This window comes from Corella eumyota, chromosome 1, assembly GCF_963082875.1.
Source record: "Corella eumyota chromosome 1, kaCorEumy4.1, whole genome shotgun sequence".
NCBI classification, from domain to species: Eukaryota; Metazoa; Chordata; class Ascidiacea; order Phlebobranchia; family Corellidae; genus Corella; species Corella eumyota.
The window spans coordinates 9,819,313-9,833,822 of record NC_137490.1 but is presented as its reverse complement, the minus strand read 5'-3'; the positions used below and the strand labels follow the sequence as shown (position 1 = coordinate 9,833,822).

Genomic DNA, 14,510 nt, shown 5'->3' with positions numbered 1-14,510 from the left:
CCATTGCGTTATTCATAATATTATTTTCACTAGTTTTAAAACTTAAAATTACTTGAGCCACAAGATCCGGAGGTTTCTTAAAAGCTTTTAGTCTTTCAATACAACCTCGATCTACTTTATTTCTCCAATGTTCAACTTGGTGTTTGGCTGTTGCGAGGCTTAGCCTGTTACCAATTTTAATATATTAAAAAAAATTAATGTATTTAAAGAGTATTCTAAAAAAGGTTTTTTTTATTTAAAAATTAAGTTTTTGTTTTGTTTTTAAAAGACAGTTGTACAAAAAAGATCCACTAATAATGCAGACTATTCTTAGTTAATATAAAAAATTTCAGAATATATTATTAATTTTCGAAATTAAATATCAACCTTGCATCTTCTAAACTCTTTTTTGCCATCATTATATCCTCATCAACCTGAACTTTTTTTGACTTTAAATTTGCTTCTCGTATTGCATCAAACTGAAAATCATATTCATCATTTTCCTCAAACCTTAATAGGATATCTTCCTCATAGTCTGACTCTTCATCTTGATTCAACTAAAGACATATTTTTTTAAGTAAAGTAATTAAAAAGCTAAAAAAAATATATTGGAGATCACAAAATTTTATCAAAAATATTTTAAATTTTATTAGTATTGTTCCTAAAAACAAAACTTCAAAATAACATTAAAAAAAACTTATAAAAAATTTGTAAAGATGAGTCACCCAGATCAATATTACAATAAAATAAAAAAATTGTAAGTATCCATTAACTAGGCAGCAAAGTCACCCTTCTACATTTAAAATGAATAAATTAAACTTAAGTAAAAATACTTGTAAAAAAGCATGTAGTGATCCTCCTCCTGTTCCATATTGAGCCTTTAATTTTTCTAACCTTGTTGCTTCTGTGGTAAGCTGTTTGAACAGGTCTTTCACCTTTTTTTGTGCCTGGTTGAACTGACATCTTAAAACCTAAAAAAAAATTGCTACTTATATTTTTTGCTACATCTATTTAACATAAAACTATTTTTATTAAAAAAGGTTTGTAGTTTAACTCTAATGTTATGGTAAAATATTATTAACTAATTTATAAATAAATATTTTTTTTTTCTCTGATCGGTTGAATTAGTTATTTTACCTTAATAGCTTTTTGCATGGTTTTGGCATCCTTTCTAGTTTCATCCAAAGTTCCTAGAGCATCTCTCAACTTGTTTGTTTCTTTATCCAACACTTTACTGTTCTTTTCATATAGGTAATGCAAACATTCCATAAATTTTCGATATGTGTACGGGCCAACAAACACCTCCACTGAAGATCGCTTCTCGGTGCTTCTGCAGCAATTTCCATAACAATTTAAGCAAATCATTTTTAAATAATGTTTTGGTTTTCTTACATTGAAATTAGCTTTAGGTATTAAAACATGAATTGAAAAAGTTTTTGTTCTGTATCTTAAAGTAAATAATTTAAATTACATAAAAAAGGCTAAATATATTAAACAAACTCACTGTATACCGATAATTCACCAAATTTATTTAATATGATTTAAAAAACACTGTATCTACTTGTTTAAAAACTTTATTCTTTCCAACAAAATCGTTTTCGAGTATGGCAAGTTTGGCATCTCCATTTTTTCCACCTTAATTGATTCTTTGTCTTTTTTTTGTTGCAAACTTGTACCAGTAACAGGTATACTTACATTCGTTTCACCCGCCCAACTTGTTTGTTTACAATCTCTCAGTGTTAAACTAAAACAAAAAATTTAACTATTTACCTTGTTTTCCCTTTAAAAAACAAAAAATTTATCACCAATCTGAAAAACTAATAATTCTAAGCTATATAAGCTTAACCAACTTTTGAAAGAGGTAAGATGCTCATATATTTACCTGTGCATGTTTGCAATAGCCATAGTCAAAGCTTCTCGAGTTCTAGTTGAAGTGTCTTGGGCCACCTTGTGGTGGTTAATAAAAAACTCAGCTTGTTGAATTAAGATATCCTGTGGCCAGTCTCTAATCCACATTACCTAATTAGTAAAAGTTTTTAGATAAATATAATTCAACTATAAGACAAGACTAAAATAGTTAATAAATGTAAATCTTAGTTTATTCAGCTTAATAATTACAGTTAACAAATTTAAACAAACTTTTATGTTAATGACACTTGTTGACTAATATAAATAACCCAGTTTATAACAATGGCCAAAAATAGCACAGGCCTTTTTAAAAAATGTCTTTTTTCCAACCTGACATTCTAACACCACACCAGGGTATTGATGAAGAGCAACTTTAAGAAGGTTGTGGTGAGGAGGAAGTATCATAACTATGTGAAGATTACACTTTACCCTGGAAACAAAAAATTTGATTGGGTCACTCATCATATTTGGATAGTGCCTTCTAAGGGTTGGGGTGAGAACCTAAAAAATAGCAAATTTTCTAAAACTTAGTATAAACTATACAAATATCTAATACTTAAATTGTTGCCATAACATATAATTGAAAACTGAAGTCCTGTTGTTTTTTTTACTGCTTAAAAGTCAAAGACACCTTCTGGAAAGAAATATTTAAGTACTAAAACAAGGTAAATATTGCATTTAAAAAACACAAAAAAATATTTTAATATATAAGTTACAATAATAACATAATTATATATTACTGTTGCTTGTTTTTTGAAGTGCAATATTAATATTATACATAATAAAAAAAATTTTGTGTAAATTTTTATTAGGCATACAAAAAAAAAATTATCCACAAATTATGTAGATGGAAGATTTAAATTAACTTACTTTCCTTTTTTATAGCAAATTTTTAGCAAGAATAATTAATAAAGTGTTAAAAAATCATTAAGGATACCTGAAGCAATCCATCCATTTCATCATTTGAGAACAGATGTGGGTATTCCCCAGCTACAAGAAGACTGTTAATAGCATCAAGAAACAAAGGATCACTTAATTCTCTAATAAATTTAAATTAAATTTTAAATACCTTTTATTTTTTGCATTTATTAGTAGTTAAAAATATTAAAGTGTTTTTTACAATAAACAAAAGTCTTTTTTAATATTTAGTACAAAAATCTGTTCAAAGTGAAATAACCTACCTTGCAGATAAAACAATGGATACAGGCTGACCTTCAGTGCCTGCTACCCTAACAGCTGTTCTGAGACTATCAAAGAAAGCAGTCTGGCGTGAAGAGTCAATGTTGAAAGGTCGTAGATCAGCAACATGTAATGCAAGTCGTGTTAGTTGAGTTAAATGGCTTCCCACTGCACCAACTACCACTAAACTTCCACTGTAATTTTTTAATAAAAAAATTAAAAGAAATTTTTACAACAAAAAATTAAAAATATACATGCAATGTTTAATTAAAAAGATATATGTTAAAAAATCAGTGATTTCCTTTTAAAATCATGTTAAAAATGAGTCTTTTTTTCTAAAAATTAATTAATAATAAAATTGTTATTCAAAACAAATTCAATAATTATATATATATAATAATGTTTAATGTTAAATTTTTTTTTAAATACCCATGATGATAACACAAAACTCTGTGTATCCTAATAATATGAGAAAGAACATCTTCACTAAATATTAAGTTGGTTAAAGCCATATTACTTTGCTGTTGGTCTTCGTTGTAATGCACTAAGTGTGCCTAAAATACATAAATTTACACTATAATTTTTATAAAAAATTTAACAATATAAAAAATGATACAACACAGACATTAAAACAACATCACAAAAAATTATATTCATTTTTATTAATTGAGTTTTTTTTTTTTGGCTATGGATAAAATTAATGACAAAATGCAGTACAAGTAAACCTTTAAACAATCTAATGTTTCTTTTGGATCATCAATTGCATGCAATTCTATTCTGATTGAACGATGAGAACTAGCTATTGGCCTGTGGTGTAGTTTAGTTTCAACTATAATGTTAAAACAGCAATTACACACTAATAAGCGTAAAAATATTTTTTCATACTTAATTAAAAATTAACTATTTAAACCATGAAAATTATTTAGAATAAGCAAACCTGGAAATGTAACAAAACATTTCTTAGTATCTGTTTTTTTCTCCAAAAAACTTGCGAAGGTTTCATTAGTAATTTTTTGCAACTGTTCCTCAAAACAAAGAATATCAGAAGTCCTACACAACTGATCTCCAATTAATCTTTCCATCTCATGTTGCCATAGCGATATGACATAATTTTCATTGGCTCGATCCTCTTCAACTAAGCGTCGTAAACATTGACACATTTTCGTAAGCTGCCGAAGACTAAAAGCATAATGATGTCTTCCTGGCATTGGGCTAAAAGCATTTAATTGTTTACTTTTAATATTTTACTTGGTTTTAGAGTATTGAGAAAAAAATGTTACAGTATTAAACACAATAAATAAATAAAGTTTTGTAAAATATATTATTTTACAAAATAAATTTCATTTAACATATTTTTTTTGAACAAAAATATTAATTCAATCTTTTTTTATTTGCAATTAATAAGATGTTAAGTAAATAAACAATTTATAAATAAATATTTTAAAAATAAATTCCCGAAAACGCTTACCATGGTCTTAACACATCTTTTACAAACTCTATCAGTTTACATGAAGCAGTTGTAACACATTCATGCAATTCTTGTACAAGTGGTTTATCTGATAAATTTGCTTCCAACACAGAATACATTATGCTGCGTAGATCACTACTTGATGGTGATCGTAGTCGAAGAACAGCAAAATGTCGAAGTAAGCGAGGGTCCAGAGTAAATTCAGAATCACTTGTTGATAAAGTTGCTAAAACCTAAACAATTTTATAACTGTTGTTAAACTACATAAAATGAAAAACAACAAAAGTTTAACAGCTTTAATTACAACTTTCTTTTTTTTTCAAGTAAATATAACTTACTAAGGAAGAGTATAAAAATAGTAATGAATTTTAAGCAATATTATTTAGGTTTAGTTTTATAACAAAAACCTTGAATCCTTCAATAGTTCTCCATTCAAAAGGTTTAGTCAATTTACAAATGGTCTGGTCATCAACTAATGCCCTTAATAATTCATTGTTTCTTTGAACGCATGAATTGTCTTGTGCTGGTAGATTTATATCATCGATGAAAGCCTGTCCAAAATTTTGAAAACTAATTTAAGTAACTTTATAAAAAAAAATATATTGAGTATTTAAAATAATTTCATTATTTGTTAAAAACAAATTTAAAAAAATCTAAACAGTTAAACCTAAGAGTTTAGAATCTAATATATAAAAACAGTTTTTAAGTTATTTGTTATTAATATGAATAATAGTGATAATAATAAAAATAGTAATACTAATAAAAACATAATTTTACTAAAAAAATAAAAAAATTAAGAACTTCTAAATATTTTCCATCTTTCGCCCCATAAACAAAACCTTGTCTGTGTTGAATATTATGTTGGATAAAATTATGAAGCTGTGAAGCTGTACTGGAGTGACTGAACACCAATCTTTTTAACACACTTGCTTGTTTGTCTAAAAATTTTAAAAACCACAGATGTTGATAATAATTTCTGACACTGATAGTACATATTTGAATAAAAAAATTACATAAAAATTTATGAAATTTTGTATTTCGATTTATTTTCAATAAAGCAAAGTGTTTTTCTAATTATGTATAAAGTATGGATGGTCAAATCAAATCTTAGTTTAAGTTTATGCTATTAAATTATTGATTACAATTTATTTTTTTATTCATATTTATTTAATTAGTAAAAAAATTAACAGCTGTAATCTATAATCTAATTAATATGGGTCCTTAGAATTAAATAAAATACCATATCAAATATAGTTTACAAGAATAAACATCATATACCTTGTAAGTCTAAAAAGTCGTTAACAAGGGAAGTTTTTCCAATTCCTCGTTCACCAATTATTAAAACATGTTTATGAGCCATATGAGCATAGTCAAGCAAACTTCGTACTCTGATGGTTTCAATTGTATCCACAAAAACCTAAAAAAAATTTGTTCAAATAATAATAATTAAAAATTTTTTTAAAATGTTTAATTTAGAGCCATTTAATATATTTTAGCCAGGCAGTGGAGGTAATGTACTGGTTATGTAGCGGCATTTATCATTACACAAGTTTTGTTAACACACCTTCACCTTAAAAAGTTAATTAACTTTAAAAAAACAAAGTGAGCAAAATTATATTTTACATATAACTGAAATCTAAGTGATTTTACACAGTCTCAAAATTATTTTTTCCCATGTTCTTAACTAAAACATAACATGCACATCACTTTTCACGACTTACTTCGCCAAGGATATCAGTAGTGCCTGTGTACGTTGCTTCGGGTACTCTAGCCATCCAACTATCCCATTCACCTGATTCATCCACATAATAATCAAACACTGAAATCTCATGATCATAGTCAGGTAGGCTAAACAACATAAAAGTTGTGTAATAAGTTACTTTAATTAAGGTAGGCTGCAAAGTCAACCTTGTTTAACGTATACAAAAAAAACAACCCTTAGGCTTTTTTTTCCCACAGTGGTTAGATTTTTATACAAGCCTAATGGGATATATTCAATAAACATAGTTCTCATTACTAACTAGTGACGACTTAAATTAAGCTAGGCAATTTTATATAAATAAAAACACTGTTGAAATTTTAAAAGATCGCAACAAATTATTCAATACATCTTGTTTTATATTATGATATTTATCACTTTAATGCAGAAACAAGCAAGACTATTTTTGAAATTATTTTTTTGCAGTGACATTATTTTAAAATAAAAATTCTAATAAATACTTAAACGTGAGTACTTAAGGTTAAAGCGAAATCAAGCCTAATTTTAAATTACAGTCTTGATTGCCCTTAATGAACATAAGCATGTAACTTTAATTTTTTTCCCCTTCGACAGCTCAATATTTTTTTGAAACAAATGCAACAAATTTAATAAACATATTTTTACAGGTTTTTTAATTATTGATCACTTAAAGGGATTGTGTGGTCGCAGGGTTTCTTTTTTAATAGTGTTGGAATTTTTTCATCTTGCACAAGAATACCATTACTTTTAAATTTAATTTTTGCAATATCTGGATTTAAAGTTAAAATATTGTTAACAGGAAAACGCTCACGATTCATGTGACGCACGTCGTCAACGTCATAAGTTCAAATGCTGGCAGAAATAGAAAAATAATCTTATTTTGACAACAAAACAATAATATACAATTGACCAAAATTTAAAAACCTTCAAACGATTTTTAAATTTTAATAAAGAAACAAGAAATTACTAATCGGTGATAACAAAATTTTCAAAATAGGAGAATGAAAACATAATCTAATAATGAACAACATACTAAAATTTTAAAACTTTTAGTTTTTTAGAACCATGTTTTTAAATTTCTGATATCTTTAAATTTTAATAAACAAAAAAGCAATTAGTAATTAGTTAAACTATTTGACAATGTATTATTTAACAACGTTAAAATCATTTTATTTTAAATAAGACTAAGGCGGTCTTAATAGTTAACTTCGCTTTAATTACACTGGTCTGTCTGTTTCTTGTAAGTGTATGTGGGCCAATATCAATCGTTTTTGACCGGTGAACTTTCAAAATTAACAACATAACCTTAATTTGTTATAATTTTACAAATACAGCCTGTCTAAATAAAAATACTTTAAAAGTAAGAACTGTCTTATAAAATATGACTAAATTTTGCTTTTTATGCCAAGTTTGTTTTCTGAAAAAAATTTTTAAAAAAGTTCAACAACTGGCTAAAAAAGGGCAAAATAGGGTTATTTTCCTGTCTGCCAGCATATAAACTTATGATGATGATGTCGAGCGTCACATAATAGGAATTTTCTTTATTAAGAAAACTACAACAAACAAAAATAATGTTACTTACGCAGATGACAATGTTTTTAGTAAATCACTAAAACCTTTGATAGAAGGACCTTCGAGCAAGCCACCAAATGCCCACACAAGACAAAACAAAAACAGCCTTTCCACATGCAAATCACCTCCAATGTGCTGTTGCTGTTCGTTTAACATTTCATTTAACAAAGTGAGACATGTACTAAAAAGACCAACTTCACAGACGGGAATCTTTAATCTTTAACATAAAGATTGTAAATTTTTAATATATTTTCCAAAATGCAGTTGTTATATTTTTATTATTGTTCTGTTTAGATTAATTAATTTCCTCCATGTTTGTTTTCATCCAAATGGTAGGACTTTAATTGTGTTTGGTAATATAGAACAATTATATTTAACAAAAACTTAATTGGATATTACTTAATGTTTAAAGTTATAAGACCCATGACTTTAAATTAGCAAGATGCAATGGGTAAAAGAAACCTAACATTATCACAAAACCCCGTAGGTTCGATTACTAATGACTTAACAACAAAAAACTTTACTTATATGTTATATCACTCACAAGAATGAAATCTATTATCACTTTCAAGAATATAATCAATTTACAAGTTAACGGATTGGCAATATTCACAGGTAAAAAATATCTAAGCAAGGCTAAGATTTCACTAAAATGGTCTAAACATATATATTTAATAACTAACAAACCTTGCTTCTGCAAATACAAACTGACAAACAGGGTCCAATGTTTTGTTAAACGATTTTTGTAATACTAAAACTTCTTCTTTGGACCTTGTTTCAAGCCATGATTGTGCTAAGGATCTCCATCCTAATACATATTTGTCAACATAAACAATTCCCTGTAATTAGTTTTTTTTAAAATTTGTAATATAAAAAAATCCCTATAGTAAAATTGAAGTTTTAAACAAAAAAGGGTTAAGTCTATAGATTAAAAGCAGTTTATTATTCAAAAATAACAGTAGTAATTTAAATCCAAAAATATAAAATTAATGTTACTGTTCTAGCTAATAAAGCTGGTGAAGCATTGTTAAGATTCGTGGTTTCAAATATTAGTCTCATATTGTTTGTGAGATGAAGTTTTTCACTGTTGCTTAAAGTTAGCACTTTGTGTCCATCCAATGCACTGTTAAACCTATCAGACCAAGAACTGGCTAATGGACCATCAAAACATAACCAAGTTGTACTTTGATTCTAAAAAAATTTGTACAAGAGAATAAAAAATTTTTTTTTTGTTACCTTTTTTGATGTAGGAAAGCCAAAATTACAGCTTAATTATAACTTCTCATTTGTAGTTCCCAAAGTTTCAAAACCCTTTTGTTAGTTTTGAATATTATTGATCATTAACCTACTAATTTTTTTTGCTTACAGCTACCGACATCTCATGTTATTACCTATTTAAATACATTTTAAAACACATAATGTTATAATTTGAAATGGAATTAAAAAATTAAATCTAACAAAATTCAACATTTACTGAAGTTAATATAGAAAAATTTGCAAATTAAAAATTCTAAACCCTGTTAGCATTTCTCCAAGCATGAGTTAGAATGCCTTCCACCCATTCATTTGAAGGATTGACTGTGCCAAACATTAAATTAAAATCATCAACTGTCATAGGATTAAGGCGCTGGAGTTTATGACTTGACAATGCTGGGCTAGTAGCTCGACCTTAACAACATTTATAATTTACAGTTATTTAAAAAAAATATTTCGATAACTATATTTTAAACTAAATATTTTTTAACTATCTTTTATAGTATTTCAATAACTATCTTTTAAACTAAATTACAAAAACACTGTGACTTATTTTATAAATATTATTAAGTTGTAACTAATTTTTTTTAAACTTAAAATGTGAATTCTAAATAACAAAACTGAATTTTTTGTTTTTTTAATATATATATGTTGCATGCAATAATGTATCTAAGAAATGTAAGAGACAAAAATACACAATTAACAATATTTTAAAACAATAGGAAAAAAATAAAATCAGCCTCGTAATTTAAAAAAAAGCCACATTTATTAAATATTTACACATGATTTTTCAGTTAAATATCGCTTGATCAACAAATTCAACTTGACTTACCTGAACCTTGATTTTGTGGTAAAAGACACAGTGAATCCACTAGAACAGACAAAATTGTTGACTTTCCAGTCCCACTATTCCCTGAAAGAACAACACCCTGTCTTAACTGAGCCATTTGGTACAAGTAAGTAACCTTGTTTAACCAGTTCGAGTGTGGTACCAAACCTCTTTCCTGAGCAATCTAAAATAAGAAATATAAAAATTTAAACTATATCTTAAATAAACTATATCTTAGAGATGATGTAAGAAAAATTAAAAAAAGATAAAAATAGTCTAAGTACCTGTCTGTAACCCAAAATTTGTTTTTTTGTATAATTAAAAAAAATCTAAAAATTCTTTATTTACCCTTTTTTACTTTTTTGTAACTTACTCACCTGTTGAATAGCAGTTTCTAAGTCATGATTTTTAGCAGCTGAGGAAGGTATATTTCCATTGGGCGAATTGTTACTCATTGAAGTAAGGACATCCCTAACAAACTGGATTCCACTAAATACATCTCTTACTATATTATTAAATATTAAATGCTCCGATGCAATCAGTCCCGAAGAAATTGTTTCAAGTAATGCCTAAAAGTGTAATTTGTTAAAAAATATCTAGAAAAAGTTTTTTTTTTAAATTTTATGCTTCGAAGAACCTAAAATTTATTTTTTTAATAGGGTAAAGAAACACTCTTAAATAAATTAAAATTAGTCATATTTTTCAATTGTTTAATTCCATTTGCCAAGTGAAAGATTAAACAACTAACACCAAAATACAAAACATTTTATAGCACAGCAACCTGTATGTTAACCAGTTTAGTAAAGCAGCAGTAAATAATACATAAACTATTTAAATATAATAAAAACAAAAACCTAATTAGAATCTACCTGTGCAACAAATCCATGATCAACCTTAGCTTGACTTGTGAGTGTGTTAGGACTTGGTGCTGTCTTCTTTGTCAATATTTTGTCGCCAATCATTGTCCTTGCAACAGTGGGAGATGGACTTACTTGAGGTAAAGAAATTCTGAATAAAAACTTTAATTTAAGTTTGTTAATGTACTTAACTTTTGTAAATGTACTTCTACCAGGAAAACTAACATACTAGCTAAAGGAGCTATTTACCTTTTTTAAATTTAACATTTTAAATTATTTTAAAAAAATACAGTTTACCTGACAGAAGTTTGACTATTAGATCGTGACATTTTTAATTCATCAGCTCGAGATTCTATTCTTTCCTCCTTTAAATAAAAAATTATTTTTAATAAAAATAGGCAGTGTTTACAGTACACTTACTGTAATTTGTTAAAAACCCTTATATTGCAATTCATTGAAAATCAACATATTTGTAAATAAAAATATTCCTTTTTACCTTTGATTTTCTTTTCTGCGAGGCCAAATTTAAAGCGACGATCAGTGATTGAATATTAACTTCATGATAACCATTTCTTGGAATTTGTTGGTGTGAAAGATCATGTAATGTACGGAGTCGATCAGAAAGAGCTTTAGGTGCTCGAAGTCCCAATGCAGTACAATAAGACTTAAGAATATGAGCAATATCTGGTTTACTAAGTCTTACAATTCTGTACAATGCCCTGTATAAAATGTTTATAAACGTATTAGTTCTGATTGTTGATGACAATAAATAAAAATCCTTAAATGAAATAATCTTGTTGTGAATTACGTCTACCCTCGTTTAAAATTTTATTTTTGATTTAAAATATAAATATTTGGATAACTTGTATTTTACAGTTCTTCGAAAAACTTAGGACTGTAAAGTACAAAAGAGATTTCACTAGGATTGCAAGGTTTAGAAAAGAATTAGGTAGAACCGCAATGTTTAAGAAAGAATTAGCGAGGATAGTAGAGTAATAGAAAGAATCGCTAAGCATCGGTGAGAATCAGCAAAAATCATAATAACATTAAAGAAAATTACAAAGGACTGCAAAGTATGCGAGAGAATTTGCTAGTAATGTATAGTATAAGAGTTTTCTTGAAAACCGTAAAGTACAAGTGATCCAAATAATTTTTTTTATTGTGTTTATTTTGTTCAAAAAAATCTTAAAAAAATCCCACATTATGCAAGAGTGCGTTCAAATATATATTAGTGCTATTTATGCATTGCCAGTTTGACATACATACATGTTTTGTTTAACTTTTTTATTTGATCGCATACATATGAATATATTACTTTTTAACCTGAAAGAAGTAGTTAGCTGATTACTGTATGAAGGTGAGGAGTTGTAGGTTAAAAAAAGTTGGACAGTTGGGTTTATACTTATCACTTCACCATTGTTTTCCAGACAACTTATTGTAGCTTCAGCCTGTTTTGAAAGTGTCTTAAAATTAACTTTGAAAAAAAAATCAAAAAAAATCTGCACAATTAATAGTTTACTCATAGTTTTAAAGCAAGTAACAGTGTAAATATGACGAAATAATAGAAATAGGTCAAACGGAACACTCAAGTAAATTATTTCGTTTTAAAAAATTTCTAGCTAAATATAATTATCGAAGTTGATGTATTAAAACCAAACTTTCGCACAAATTTAAAAAATAGTTTATGAAAATAGACATATTTGTTTTCAACGCATCCAAACTAAATACAATAAATCAACACTTTATATTACATGATTTAAAAATTTTTACCTGTATCTTAGACTCAACCTGGTTATACAGAGCAGAGGTAAACTCCAATATAACACTCAGAGCCTTCTTGTTTAACAAATGACAGTCGTCAAAACAACCCCAGGTTCCATCAATCAATAAACTCTGCAACACAAGAAATATAACCCACAGTTAATTTTTTACTTAATGCAAAAAAGAAAAGAAAAAAAAGAACCATGTTTTTTTTGTAATATATTAATTAATTTGGGGATGGGAAGCATTTTTCAAAGTAATGTGAAATTAACTATACATAAATATTTGTTATTACAAAATTTTTTATTGTAAAGTTTATTTTGTTACTGACATACAATGTATATATATTTATCCTTTAAATAGAAAAACTAAACCTGTAAAATCTTTGAAATAGAGTCAACTTGCAAATTTTTGGAACAACTAATAAGGTACAAAAACTTGCCCAGCATTGCAGCTAAACCTTGGACTGTTTCAGTTTTGCCAGTACTAGTTTCTCCAACAACACAACAACCCTAAAAAGATTTAATTTAAATATATTTACATGTGCTTAATTTAGTTTAATATGTTGAATAATATTACATCTTTACAAAAAAGTTTATTATATATTTTTTTTTTAAAGACCAACATTTAAAAATCCTAAAATTTATTTTTTAGCTTACTAAATATTTAGTCTTGACAAAAGGTTTACAAAATTTCCAATTAAAAAACTACAAAAGAATCAAATTATCATTCTCCTACTTACTTGTGTTTGCTGAGAAGCAATTGACATAGATATAAATGCCTTTTCAGTAAGTGGAGTTAACACAAAAGTGTTTGTAACCCCATAAAACTCATGCCCGTAGTTATACTTTGCTTCCAAAAAACAAATATTGTGTTGTTGAATGCCTTTATGTTGTTGAACATATAATCTTATACTTCGCCTCCATTCAAAATCACCTAGTGAATAGTTAATAAAAACAATTTAAATTGCATACACTTTTTAAAGTATTTTTTAAATATTGATATATACCTTATATATTACACCTAACTTACAGCTTAAAATTAAGAAGATTTCTAAAGCTTAGCCTTTTTTAGTGTTTAAATGTGTCAGTGTTATAAAAGGCTAAGTTTATTTTGGTCGGCTTAACAACAAATTTTTTAATCTTTATTAAAGTTTCAGTATTCAAAATTTTTAACAGAACATTTAAAAAAAAAACAACACTTAAATACCAAGTTCTCTTATTTTTCTGAATGCCATACCATCCATAGAGTCTCTAAGATAAATAGATGTCATAACCATACTTTCAAGTCTTAACTTGTGAATAGGTAACATAGGTTCATCTAATCCCTTCCAGACACCTCTGTTTAGCACAGCTGGTATTCTATAAAACATTTTTTTTAATATTAAATAAAAGACCCACAATGGTTTTGCATGAATATTTGTTGTTAATATGCCAAAAAAATTAAAAATTATACAATACACATTTTGTTCTATAATACTAAATTGTTTTGTCAACATTAATAATTACCTTGCTATTGTGATTGCAAATTTCTTGCAAGTATTTTGAAAAGATTTTCGGTCAAATTTTAGCTCTGTGATTGCTTGTTCACATTCCCGTGTCCATAGAAACAGCAAACATAGTCTTACAACTTGACCTGGATATCTTTGACAACAAGTTAAATTAAAAAAAAAAAAATATTGAACATAAATGTTTGCACAAAAATAACTACTTCATTTTTGGCACACTGCTACGAAAATTAGATTATACAAAACACCAACTTGTAAGCAAGCTCTTCAATTTGCAAATTACTCTCAATGTCATAGATCGCTTTACAGATACAACTATGTAAACTTCTGCTAACTGAATCTTGAAGATTTTGTAGCCATAACTCCACTCCTTCATATAAGCTCACCTAAAAAAAACACCAGAAATCAAAAAGATTTAAAAAAATTTTTTTCGCACAACCAATTTTTTTGGGCACAAA

General features: G+C 27.0%; 1 pseudogene across 1 annotated transcript in view; it reads right to left on the bottom strand.

The window, feature by feature from the left end:
- Positions 1-14,510, bottom strand: part of LOC145740706 (uncharacterized) — a 41,456-nt pseudogene that overhangs the window by 11,576 nt on the left and 15,370 nt on the right. Inside the window, exons 45-77 of the transcript XR_014280907.1 lie at positions 14,305-14,438; positions 14,054-14,188; positions 13,755-13,906; positions 13,288-13,481; positions 12,920-13,057; positions 12,555-12,677; positions 12,108-12,232; positions 11,281-11,503; positions 11,082-11,149; positions 10,797-10,935; positions 10,305-10,496; positions 9,931-10,111; positions 9,361-9,512; positions 8,841-9,035; positions 8,532-8,683; positions 7,855-8,061; positions 6,256-6,382; positions 5,813-5,951; positions 5,336-5,472; positions 4,942-5,085; positions 4,535-4,767; positions 4,004-4,278; positions 3,792-3,895; positions 3,496-3,620; positions 3,069-3,260; positions 2,825-2,927; positions 2,218-2,388; positions 1,862-1,998; positions 1,541-1,723; positions 1,117-1,309; positions 813-950; positions 367-536; positions 53-164 (exon numbers count right to left, since the gene is read on the bottom strand). The product of XR_014280907.1 is annotated as an uncharacterized LOC145740706 (transcript). The remainder of the gene's footprint in view (positions 1-52; positions 165-366; positions 537-812; positions 951-1,116; positions 1,310-1,540; positions 1,724-1,861; positions 1,999-2,217; positions 2,389-2,824; positions 2,928-3,068; positions 3,261-3,495; positions 3,621-3,791; positions 3,896-4,003; positions 4,279-4,534; positions 4,768-4,941; positions 5,086-5,335; positions 5,473-5,812; positions 5,952-6,255; positions 6,383-7,854; positions 8,062-8,531; positions 8,684-8,840; positions 9,036-9,360; positions 9,513-9,930; positions 10,112-10,304; positions 10,497-10,796; positions 10,936-11,081; positions 11,150-11,280; positions 11,504-12,107; positions 12,233-12,554; positions 12,678-12,919; positions 13,058-13,287; positions 13,482-13,754; positions 13,907-14,053; positions 14,189-14,304; positions 14,439-14,510) is intronic.